At 37.5% G+C, this 12,632-nt stretch overlaps 1 long non-coding RNA gene and 1 pseudogene across 1 annotated transcript; both read right to left on the bottom strand.

Moving 5' to 3' along the window:
- Window positions 1-95: 95 nt before the first annotated feature.
- On the bottom strand, window positions 96-933 carry LOC103954055. Its single transcript, XR_007253034.1, has 2 exons — window positions 655-933; window positions 96-508 (listed from the first exon to the last, which is right to left on the bottom strand). It is a non-coding gene; the product is annotated as an uncharacterized LOC103954055 (long non-coding RNA).
- Window positions 934-10,005: 9,072 nt separating this feature from the next.
- Window positions 10,006-11,752, bottom strand: LOC125470650 (annotated as a pseudogene).
- Between the last annotated feature and the right edge of the window lie 880 nt (window positions 11,753-12,632).

Raw genomic sequence — 12,632 nt, 5'->3', positions numbered from 1 at the left:
TAAAAAGTTTTGACTTTAAAAGTTTAGATTTGAACTCAGAAATAATTTTGCTGCTTTAACTCTTCTGGGTTAGATTTACGTGCTTTGCCCAAGTATAGCTTTGCATTGGACCGTGTTCATTGCAATGCCTTGCGAACCAGCAAAAGCATCAATCATCTGAAACCTCGCCTGCTTCAAACAAAAAAAAGGAGAATCTGAAACTTGTTATCGAAACAACAAACATGAAAACTAAAAATCTCAAATTGTAGCCACTAAATGTATAATCTGGAATGGTACATTGAGCCTAGTTCCTTTGTACTTATCGCGGGGATTGCTCAAACCTACAAATAGCCACGGCCTTGGAGCAGCAGTGCAAAAGCAACAGCCGACTTAACCGATCAAGCATCTTCCCCCTTACCCTCGGTGCCTACCACTACACCTCAGCCCCATAATTCATCTAAAAAAATGAACTTGGAACTCGAAAGTCTCCAACCCACCTGCCACTCGCAACTTTTCACAAACAGTTAGACTGCATTCAAAATGTAAACAGCGAGTGAACTTCCGCATGGAGTGTAAAATTACTAAAATGTTTGGAGACACAACGGAAACAAAGCCAAAGACAAGAGGCGTATTGCAGAATGCAAAGCATATACTTGTCAAGTTTGAGATCAATACCTTGCCTCGCATAACCGGTGAGAGCGTCAGCGAGAAGGTGCGGGCTTTGGCTCTGGACGTTTTGGTGCTCTGACAAGCAACCACGGCGGCGTACCGGCGGTGGTGAATTTCGTGAGACAGTCGTCGAGACTGCTAAAGTCACGATTACTGAAGGCCCAAGCGCACTGTTCTCTTCGGAGTTTATATTTTTATTTTTTATTTTTTGATAAAAGGTCATTTGCCTCGCCCACTACATTAAAAGAAAATTATTTTTCCACTACGCCCTGTATTTGTTCTTAAAATTATTTTCCAACCATTTTTATCTTCTGGCACGTTACTTTCTATTTTTAACAACCAAATTGAATCAATTTGGCCCAAAGGCCCTTAGAACTGAAATGGAAAAATGGGTTTGGATTCAGGGCCTTCACAGATGAGGCCCAAGGCCTTTAAAACAAATAATAAAAATATACAAAAAAACAAAATAAAAATAAAAGGAGGTTGGGTTGGGCTCGATAGGAATGCCCCAAAGGCCTTAGACTTAAAAGGATTTGGGTTTGGGGTAATTGGGCTAGGTCTTAGCCCAAATGGGTTTGGGTTTTAAGGCAGACGGGTTGGGTTAACCTATTTTCAGGCCAAGCTCTTGGCCGGTTTCTAGGTTGATTTTTTAAGGCTCATAACTTCTTCAATACTCAACGAAATTGATACCTTGCACGCCGACCAACTCACCGTGGTTGGGCCAAACGAAGAGATTGATACTTTGGTTGATTTCTTGTAGTACTCAGCAAGACGAAGAGATTGATACCTTGAACATCAGCCAACTCACCGTGGTTTGTCCAGAAATTGCCTCGAAAGGGGCGATGCTCGCTGAAAAATTTGGAAAAGTTACTCCGAGCTATTTTCTACGATTCACACATATACACCACTTAAAACAAGCTTCGATCTAACCCTAAAACATAACCCAAGGGTTTCTAGAAGCTTACCAACATTGGAAAAATACGAAACACGACGGAGAAGATAATGAACAGTACCGGCCGAAAGGAAGAGAAGGGGTTGTGGTGTTCTTTCTTTGATCCTTAGTTCCCAGGGGTGATGGTGATGATGTTTTGTTGTTGTGGTGATTGATGATGAGGGAGATGAGGGTGTGCAGGAAGGGAGAACACGAGTGAGAGGGAGAGAGAGTGAGAGAAATGAGAGTTGTGAGAAAGGGAGAGAGAACTGAGAGAGGAGAGAGACGAGAGGCTCGGGGGACAAAAAATCAGGGGGTGGGCCTCTTGGGCACACCATTTAAGACTCAAAAACCATTTTTAAAAGGAAAAATATCTCCAAACTTAGTGAAAATACAAAAATACATTTTTTGTTCCGTAAATCCCGAGACGGATTGTTACATCCCTTGAATTAAGGACACAAGACTGCTAATGTAAACAGCCAACCTACTTACACTTAGCTTACACTCCTTAGCTGATGTAAACAGCCAACCTACTTACACTCAGCTTCTAATAAAAATTCACTTTTTGCTTCTCTTCATATGGACATGGACATGGACATGGATATGGTGAGGAGCAATCATAGGAGATTGGGGCAGTGCTGCATGAACAATGCAAGGCTGATGGAGCTACCCACCGAAATCCTTGACAACATCCATTTGAGGCTACCCATAAGCTGTCTTTTTTTGCCTCAGATGTGTCTCTAAGACATCAAAGAACATAGTCGACTGCCTTTGCTTTGTTACACTACACATGTGACGTTTACTTTTGGCGCAATCTACTGTTGCTTCCGAACAAGTACCTTTGCTTATGCTTCTTGATCAATTTTCCTATGACTCTCATTGTAGATTTGCATTTACACCACTACAATATAATGGCATCAACGCGGCCTTGAAGAGGATCGAAGACCATGCAATTGTTTCTGATATTAGGTCCAAGATTAGTGCTTCATATTGTTTGGGTTTTGTTTTCTACAACTTGTTTTTCTTTCTAGATCATGATTATATTTTTCAACCGTACAAAAAGAATGATAGAAGTCCATGCTTCTTATTCAATCCTCTAAAGGGAGAAGTTCTTCCTCTCCCAACCACTGATATCCAAATTCCATACAGTTTGTATGGAACGTACAAGGAATGGTTTGGTATGGGATTTGATGATGTAACCAGCACTTATTGAGATATGGGTGTTGAAGAACTATATTGAGATATGGGTGTTGAAGAACTATGATACAAAAGAGTGGAGGCTAGAGTACAAGATAGATAATGCAACTGTCAGAGGCGAGCTTATTAACTTGACATGTTGTGAGTGGGAGCATGGCATATTCATCACTTCACAAGAGATTACAGAAAGTCATAAGATTACAGTCTTTGTGGATTTAAGATCTGGCTCCATGAATCATGTAAAGTTATTTCCACCTAGGCGCTTCAGGATTACAAGCATCTTGAGCTATACAGGGACCTTAATGTCCCTTAAAGATTATGGGAATTTGGTGGAACCTGAACCTACTACACGAAGCATCAGTGTCTAGAATATTATGATTGACCGGCATTGTTTGATACAGTTGCAAGGTCAGGACAACAGGGAGGAGGAATGGGCGTGGGGCTGAGGTATTTTGGTGAAGACTTGTAACAAAAATCATGGAAAAGCTATAATCACCACAAAAGATCAGAAATCAGATATTCTTTTTGCTTTCTTTCATGCTTTACCGTTACCAAACCCAAATCAAATTCCATAAGATAAAAATAAATAAATGAAACCACAAGTAAAATTTGTATCCTAGAATTCATAATAACAAAATTGAATCTTGAAACATAATCGATTGTATAAGCAAAAGTTATGAATTATAAATTAAGAATTTCATATATATCTTCCAGAGAGTGTTAACGTTTCCAACAATTCCATAGATTTTCTAGTGTCATGGAATTCGAAAACCATAGAAGAGCTTTATCTGATATGAAGAGTAAGGTCCGGTCATGGTAGCACCCTGTTGATGTCGCTAAGCATTAGTTTTGATGGGTCTACTATATTCAAGGCTGGCCACGTCTTTAATGTCATTAGTCGGTAAGCCGGAAAAATTTGTCCTTAAGTAGTTCATTTTCAAGAACTTGTAGATCTTCTATCCATACTGTAGCTGCAGCCTTGTTTACCACCTTGTTAAGTTCCTCTTCCATCTTTGCCAATTCTTTTTTAAGGGCTGTCTCACTTTCTTTGGTTAAGGATACAAGTTTCAGGGATGCAAGATTCTCTGGATTATCTTCGAAACCTTGATGTTTTATATATTCCAGCAAATCAACATTCTTCTGCATGTGGTCGTTTGATAGAATGATGTTTCCCTCACGATATCTCTTATCAAAGTCAAGCTCGCTCTTCAATTTCAAAACTTCAGCAGCCGTCTTGTTTCGAAGATTATTCTGCATGCATGATAGAAAATTAATCAGTTGACAGATATGCAAAACATGAATTTACTCACCAATCTGGTCTCCTACCGTTCAATTCCAGAAATGAACTTACCAATCTGGTCTGATATTGTTCCATTCCAATTTTATAAAATTCCACAAGAACTGCAGTCGCGAAAATAAAAATAAAAATCAGGTCATATATATTTTTGCAAGAACACAAAATAATAATAATAATAATGATGATGATGTTAAATCGTACTCTCTTGTGGGGTACGATAGAGCTTCAAGCTGTTGTCATTTTGAAACAAGACCATGTTTGAAGTCTTTAGTTTCTTTTCAAGTTTGAAGTTTTTTTCCAAACCCTCTTGCTTGGCTTCCCTAAGTTGTTTACCCGACAGCTTGACACGGATGTCTATTGGACTCGTATCATCTCCGTATTTTTTGTAACCCTGGAGCATGTATTACTGTTTTATTCGAAACTGAAAATAACTACAAATTACAAACCAAATTTGATGTTAACTTTTTATACTGGAAAATTTTACCTTAATGAAAGGATCTTTGGCCTCTACATTGTGTTCGGCGACTGAATTAAGAAATTTCAAATACTTGTCCGTCCACTTACGGATTGGCAACTCCGTAATCTTTAACATCCCGTTGCTTTCTTGTATGCACCCTTAAGAGGTGTAGTCGCCATCGCTGGACTGGCTACCCTCTATCCTTCCATGAAAACCTTTATACCACGGGCGCATTTCCACCGGCAATTTGTCTACTTCCCTTTGGAATCAATTAAATGCATCATGTTCTTGATTATGTGTATCGGGTGGTAACTGGGGACACTGGTATTCCACCCAACTCCAATTCCTTCACAACCATTAACAAGGACCATGGGTATTATTGGAAAATACCTACATGGCAAACAAAAAGAATCATCCCAAAGAGAACAATTTCAATAATTTACCACCTAAACTTTTAAGGAAGGAAAGAAGAGTAATGTTAGTAAAAATATTCAAACAAACTACGTACCTTCCAGGTTTAACTTCTTTGCCTTGTTGATCTGAGCTTTCGTCATCGAGGAAAATCAATCTTGCAATAGGAGAAAGCTCAATGTGTAGATAACGAGGTGCTGACTGGTCTTCGCCCCACTAAAAGTAGAAAGGAAAAAGGAATATATGTGTGTAAAACAAAAGGTTGTCATAGAATTTAAGAGTTACATTACACATTCATGATCAATGTCATTCAAGCTTGTTCAATGAGTGACATTCTTACCCGGCCTCGTGTTCCATAATTGCCATGGGGAATAAAGAGATTGACATTGTTGCTTCCCACATAATTTTGAGTCATTCCCATGGTTATGCTGGCGACATTACTCGAACTATGGTGATCGACAGACTTAGAAAACGCTTCCAATTTTATTATTCCGATTAACTTATTCTTCAAAGCGCAGAACAAAATATTCCTTTGACCGGGTTTCAATCCATCAACTATTGATGGAATTGTCCTTTTCAGAGCAGCAATGCAATACTTTAAATACTTCTTGTTAAAAAAATCAGTATAGTTTGTATGCGTCTCCTCATCCTTGTCGTTGTGGTTTTCTTCATCCTCATCATTAACTCGGTTACTACGCTGCTCTTCCCACTCCCGCTTCAGCTCCATACGAATATAGTTGTTAAGCCACCCTTTCCTATCATCTGCTCTTTTCTTATTAAAGGCAAGATCAATCGCCTCATCAGCTCTATCATCCCAAACAAAGTATTTCCTATGATTCTCAAGATTTCGAAAGAAATCTTTCCCTTCTTCCTCAGGGGAGAATGTTCCCAAACCCTAAAGGACATGAAATATCATACAAGAACAAACTATTTATGACGATATGCATCGCACAATCCCAAGAATAAATTGAAGACACAAACTAATATGTACCTTGTAGTGCTTAGTCGACCAGTCACTAGCGTTATTGTCCCGTGTCTTCTTCCACTCCTCATGGCTTTTGGTAGAATAAAAGTATTTTTGATCATGTTCCTTAGTCACCTGTACAAATGTTAATACAAGTTATAGATACCCTTGACAATCTTCCATTGATCGATCATATTAAATTTACTAGGCATACTAGTTAAATTATGTAAACTAACCTTGATACAAGGAGTTATAAACTCAGCCAAAAACCCATCAATTTTAAGAAGTGAGGGGCAAAAGCAAAGGAAAAGGTTAATCAAAAGTCCTTTGATGTGGAAACCATCATCATCCTACACAAGCACATACGTTAAGCTTTCTCTTAGCAGTCATCAAGATAAACCGTATGTGTTGAAAATTTGAAGTTGTCGTGTACAATATAAAATGTAAGTAGAAACAATCAAACAACAATAACAAAATCTTATCCCACTAAGTGGTGTACAATATAAACGGTAAGCAATAAAACAAAAAAAAATTATGAAAATTAAGGCATCTAGCCTGATCTGTCATAATCATTACTTTGCCGTAGTGTAATGAATCAGCGTAATCCTCACCCTCATAGATTTTATTTTTCTGTACCCCCATACTTGTCATGATGTTGTAAATTATCTTATTGTCTTTGCTATTTTCTCTTACATTGAGCAATTTACCTTGCAACCTAAACACACCAAAAGTGTCCCGACCCAGAATACTGAGCCCTGTCGTCTGTTTTTGAATTTGGATCGACTAAGTTAACATACCATACAACGGGAACCAAATAAAAAAAAATTTGTTGACTCTACAAAAGTTTACAAAACAGATGACTTACTGCAAGCGACTCAGCTGAATTTCCTTCTACGAAAATCAAGGCGCAATCTCAGCAGAATTTTCTTCTACAAAACAGATGACTTACTTCAAAATATTGACAATTGATGAGTCTACCACTGAAAAATAATATAGATGTGAGAATCAAGGTTAGAGTATTCCAGTTTACTATAGTAGTTGAACTTGAATCATTAATCGCATTGCTTATACATATATTTACCTTCCTTTAAGAAATCTTCTGAAAGTTCAAATGTTTTGGTAAATGCTCTAGTATGGCGCGGATGATCAAAAGTATCTTTTGCTGGGAGATTAAACACAGGATTGCGAAATTTAACGTTCAAAAAAATCCATAAATGATTCTTCACAACATCTGAATCTTGGTTTGGATTCTCGTCCTTATCTGAATTTAGGTTTGGATTCTCGTCCTTGTTTTTTATTCTCGTTCTCATTCTCATTCTCATCTGAATTTAGGGTTGAATTCTCGTCCTTTTCTTTGATAGTTTCAAAAAGATGTTTTGTGATCGCATTGCTAACGACATCAACATTATCTCCACCATGGCTTGTATTGACTAAGTTGACAAAACTGACCTGTAGTGAAATAAAGTCCGACAACATGAGACTCAAAATTTCACATGTACAAAACAGTCGCATATATTTGGGCTCTCATATGTAATAAACCTGTTGGAAATGTCCGTTGCTCAGAGTCACACAGATCTCCATGTCATCACTAATTTTCATGGTTATCCTGGCAAATTGAGTGGATTGAGTTAAAAAAAAAAAAATTCTAAATAATTATAAGAAAAAAATAAGAGGATAAATTTAGAACCAAAAGTTTCATATAAACAATAATTAACCTTGGAATGTTGACAAAATGAAAAGCTCTAGGTTTTAAGTATAGATCAACATATGTAGAGAATGATTTTGTGCCAACGTCCCTTCCATTTAGCTTAACCTCCACCGTCTCTCCGAGGCAGTCAGCTATGTCAATCACTCGTTTCTTTATCAAACCAACAATGTCACCGTTAAGGCTTGTCATGTTATATGTTGCCAAATCTGGTTTCAATAGTATTCTCACCCACAGTTCCTTTGATTTGTGATCACTGGAGTCAGTTTGCGGGTTCTTAGAGCAAGTCCAGCCCGGCATGCAAGGACTGGCACCCAGTGAAGAAAATAGCCCGGCATGCAAGGAATGAGCTCCAGCCCGCACAATTGACTGGCACCCAGCCCGTGCCAGTCAACAGCCCAGCCCAAAATGGACAGACCCAGGAGCCGGTCAGTTTCTGGCGCGTGCAACACACGCGGGTGCCCAGGCGAGTAGCCGACAGGCTTTGCAGGCCCTGGGGCCCGCGTGCAGGTCCACTTGCAGTCATCCGACAGGCTTTGCAACACACGTGGCATCGTGTTGGCTGTTGGATTTGATTATTTTTCAAATCCAACGGTCCAGATTAATTACAACATTAAAATTTATTAAAAATTATTTAAAAAATGTCAAATTTTTTTTAAAAAATACAGAAAAATTTTAAAAAATTAATTTTTTTTTTCTATAAATACCTAACCCTCATCTTTCACCTTACACCACATTTCAATATTTTCTACACGTGGCGTGACGAGATTGGTTAAAAATCCTATCCGAAATTAAAACTATTTTTTTTTATTATTTTATAAAAAAATTATTTAATATTTTAAATGGACTGGGTGCCAGCGCATTTTGTAGGGGTGGAGATCGTTTGTGCCAGCGCATTTTTAGACTAGGTGCCAGCACATTTTTTTTTGGGGTGGAGATGCTTTGGCCTATTACTGTTCATTGAGTCTGTTACTGTTCAATTAAGTGGATAAATAGGCTGGGTGCTGGCACAAAGTGGATAGGGGTGGAGTTGCTCTTATTGTCTCTAGAGAATACCTGAAATTTGTAACAATCAAATTATTGAACCCGTGTGCTCAATCGATGGCCGCCACGATTACAACACATTTAACATATCAAACTTTTTTACCTTCTTATGCAATTTATTTCCGTCAGCCTTTGACACTATGATTTCTTTGCAATAAGGAACAAACTTCTTTTACAATTTGAGCTCTTTGCATAAAATACTAAACTTCTCGTGGCTCTTATTGGCAAAGCAAATAGTTATGGCATCATCAACCTTCCCTATATCAACTTCCAGTTTGTTTTTAATCCTCAACGCGACATCCGTCAGCATGTCGTTTAACATCCAGTAGAGGCCAAGAGCGTACGTTACTGGACGTTCAACCATCTCCTCATTATCGTACACGCATAAAGTTTGGGTTTTCCAGTCTCCAAACCCATAGTCTCTCTCGTTTGTTGTTCTTGACATTCCTCTTGTTCGTTTTTATCCTAAGATATCGTCTTCTTTCTTGAACAAATGAAGCAACAAAATCGAAAAAGGTTTGAAATTTCTAGAGTGTTATGCTCTGTGATCTTTGAAAGAATCCTACGTACGTAGATGTGCTTGGGCTTGTGTGTTTGTTAGGTAGATGTACTCCCATATTTATATGCGAAAACTTACCCAAGTTGAGTTAGGTTCCACCCTCATGAAGAAGGAAAAGATTTCTTTGAATACACTCTCAAGTACTTCCTTTTTATTTTTATTTTTTTGGGAAAGCCACGACATTAATTCATTGATCAAAAGGTTAAAAGAGTTCAAGTCTTTCCTGTTTAAAACCGCTAAAATCTTACCAATTTTGTACTTACATGTTTTATTTCCTTTTCATTACTAAATCCTATCAGGTATGCAAAAACATTGATTGGACTTTTTTTTTGGATTGTGAACAATCATCTCGCAACATGCTTCCCGTACAAGGAATGCAATGCGAATGTGAAAATGTACTCAAATATGGTAAGAGTTGCATTTTTTTTTTTTTTTTTTTTTGTCTAAGACCTTGCTTGTTTACCTTTTTCTGGGAGCTTTGATGTTTGTTGGATTAAATCTTACAACATCTTCGTTTCCTATATCAAATTCTTTATATTACTAATTGGTTTGGGAAAACCATTGAATTGGAATTTATGTAATTATTTGTTGCAAATTGGACTTTACATGATGGTTTACGTAGGGGGGTGAGTTGTCAGAACCTTATATTGTTAATCGATGACGCAGATTATCAACAGTGCAACACATGTACGTCCTCTTGTTTTTAGATCCAACGCCTGTCGAGTTTCCATATATCCGACAATCATGACCCAAGAGTTATCCCGAAAGAAAACCATTTACTCATTTACAAATTCATGTTGGCAAGGTTTCTAATCTTAGGTGCTTGTATTTCTGATCTGAGTAAGCATCTCGCACCTTCGGCAAAGCCTTTAGAAAGCACGACCTCATTATATCAACTCCCTCTTGTAAAGCAGCATCAATCTAGATCAAAGAGGCACATCATCGTTATCTCAGAAAGTAATTACTAGCCTTACATTGCGATACAAGGAATGATAACATGAACCAAACGACGTTTAGACATAATTGAATAAGTAAATAACAAGCAAACAAACGGTGGTAGAATCTTTCAAAATATAGTTTTTATAAATTCTTCGCTATGTGGTAATTCTTATTATGCAGTAGGAGAAACAAACTAAGAATATGGATGTCTTGAACGTAAGAAATGTTATCTGAGACAAATACAAAACCACCATATACTCACTCGTCCTTGAGCTGTTGCATGAAATTTTTGCAGCAATAATGCTTTTGGATCCATTTGACCAGGAGGTTTCCCATTCAAACTCATGAAATCTGGAAATTCAAGCTCACCGATTCTTAGCCGAGGAAATTCTCTGTTCCCTCGAAAGTGACAGATCACACTCTTCAGCCTAATAACAAAACAAAATCCAGTGATAAGTACCGATAGTCCACTTATTCTCCTTAAGTTTGAAAGCAGAAAAAGGCAAAATTGAAATGCCTTTCAAGAGGGAAATGAAAATTAATACATTTTCGGTAATTATATATGAGTGCTTAATTGGTTGATCAAGTGATCATCCCCAAAAAGGGAAGTTTGACCATAAGAATTCTGGTAACACCGCATAATCATGGTCTTTACTCCTCAGTGTAGAAGTAGTGATGGTCTAGTAATAACAAAAAAAACAATCCTAACATGGAGCTCCTATATAATTAGTTCACCGACGATTCTTCTTCTTAATTATATATATAACCAATGTAAACACCAGTGTCTAGAAAGGTTCTAACATTTTTGGTAGGACATTTTTCACCATTTCTTAATCATATAGAAGCATATGTGCTTAAAACTCGAAAGCAAAAAATTTGATCATTCCCATTCTGGCATAGGTGACCTCCATTTGGGTGAAGACGAAGTACCTCACTTGGTCATGTCATCATGAAACTACAGTTAAGGATAAATAAATAAATAAATACTATAAAGATATGCACAGATGCTCTACGTACAGAAAAACTTAAAACCAGAAAAAGAAAGTACCAGAAGCACACGATTGAGAGAGAGCTAAAAACAAGCAGCAAGAGGTCCTGTCTGTAGTTTAACAAAGAGAAATACAAGTTAAACCATGCACTCTCTCTTTTACTAACATTACTTACATAACCAGTAGCATTAAATAATAGCTCTAAGCCTCTAACATACAAAAGTGACGAAGTAAAAATCACGCAGGAATAGTAAATGGGATTGGAAGTGTGCTAGAAGGAATGAAATGCACAGAACAAATACCATTTCGGTACGTATATTCATTCAAATCGCAGTGGAAGTAATAAACATAAATAGCAAGGCAAGATAAATGAATAACCTTTGCAAATAGAAGTACAATAACATAGTTCCATCAGACGTTAAAAGAAAGTATATCAGTCACAGATTCACCACTCAAATTCATGTAAGTTTGAGGCTTTGCAAGAAAAACCGGAACTTCACCCACGAAACCTGAAATGACAAACTTCCATGAACTTCACAAACGAAACATAAAAATGACAAAAAACAAAGTAACATATGCAAAGGTTTACGTGCCTTTCCCAAAGATACCATTTCGGTATATGTGTGTGTGTGTGTTGATATGAAAATATAAACCAATCAAGGATGTCTTTCCCTTTCTAATTTGATTCCCAATTCAATTTGATTTCAATCAAATAGTCTTTCCCACCATTTGTTGTTTAGGTGATTCGTTGCAATGAAAGGACCAAGCAGAGGGAGACAGATCATTTCCAATACCAGAAGATGGATAATAAAAGCTCCATCAAGTCCCCTACGTCCTCTCTCGTCTCCAACACCAAAACTTTCACGCTTCAAAACACACCCAAGGTGGCACGACATGCCACATGAATTACCCCCAAACGAGGGCTCTGTGCTACAAACCAACCAAAGGCCCGGGTCCTTGTTGCCATCAAACTAGTATATTTCTTTTCTTTCCCCCATTTCTGCACATAGGATCTGTAAAATTTCCCGACGGCTCCATGACTGTAACACTTCAGAGGCACCATGTGACCACTTCGATACTTAATAGACAACCTCTGTTTTTATCCGTACTTAACTTGCAGCTGTTTTGACCGATCAACTCCAAGTCCTAAAGGCCAAGGAGAAAGGAACGTATATCAGTATATACAAAGTAGAAAATAAGCAAGCAGATTAGCTCCCTCATTCTCTTATTGTGCCGGCAGACCCCGCAAGCGAGGTGAAGTAAGGTTAGATTAGAGTGTTGAACAGAAAAAGAAGCTTGAAAAGAAAATCCTAAGGTGGACATGAGATTTTTTTTATCGAGGTAATGATTGAATTATTATTTTAGTGTTAATTAACGTACTTATTTTCTATTTGTGGCACATCATTTAATTTAAAATTTTAGTCTCCATATCATTATCTTTTCTTTTTCTTTTTTTATAGGTGATGCATAAAATTCACTCTCAAATTCTAA

This window comes from the organism of the source record quoted next, unplaced genomic scaffold, assembly GCF_019419815.1.
Source record: "Pyrus x bretschneideri cultivar Hongxiangsu unplaced genomic scaffold, Pyrus_bretschneideri_v1 Contig51, whole genome shotgun sequence".
In the NCBI taxonomy this organism is placed as follows: domain Eukaryota; kingdom Viridiplantae; phylum Streptophyta; class Magnoliopsida; order Rosales; family Rosaceae; genus Pyrus; species Pyrus x bretschneideri.
The sequence above is the reverse complement of the archived record's forward strand: the minus strand, read 5'-3'. Positions and strand labels throughout refer to the sequence as shown.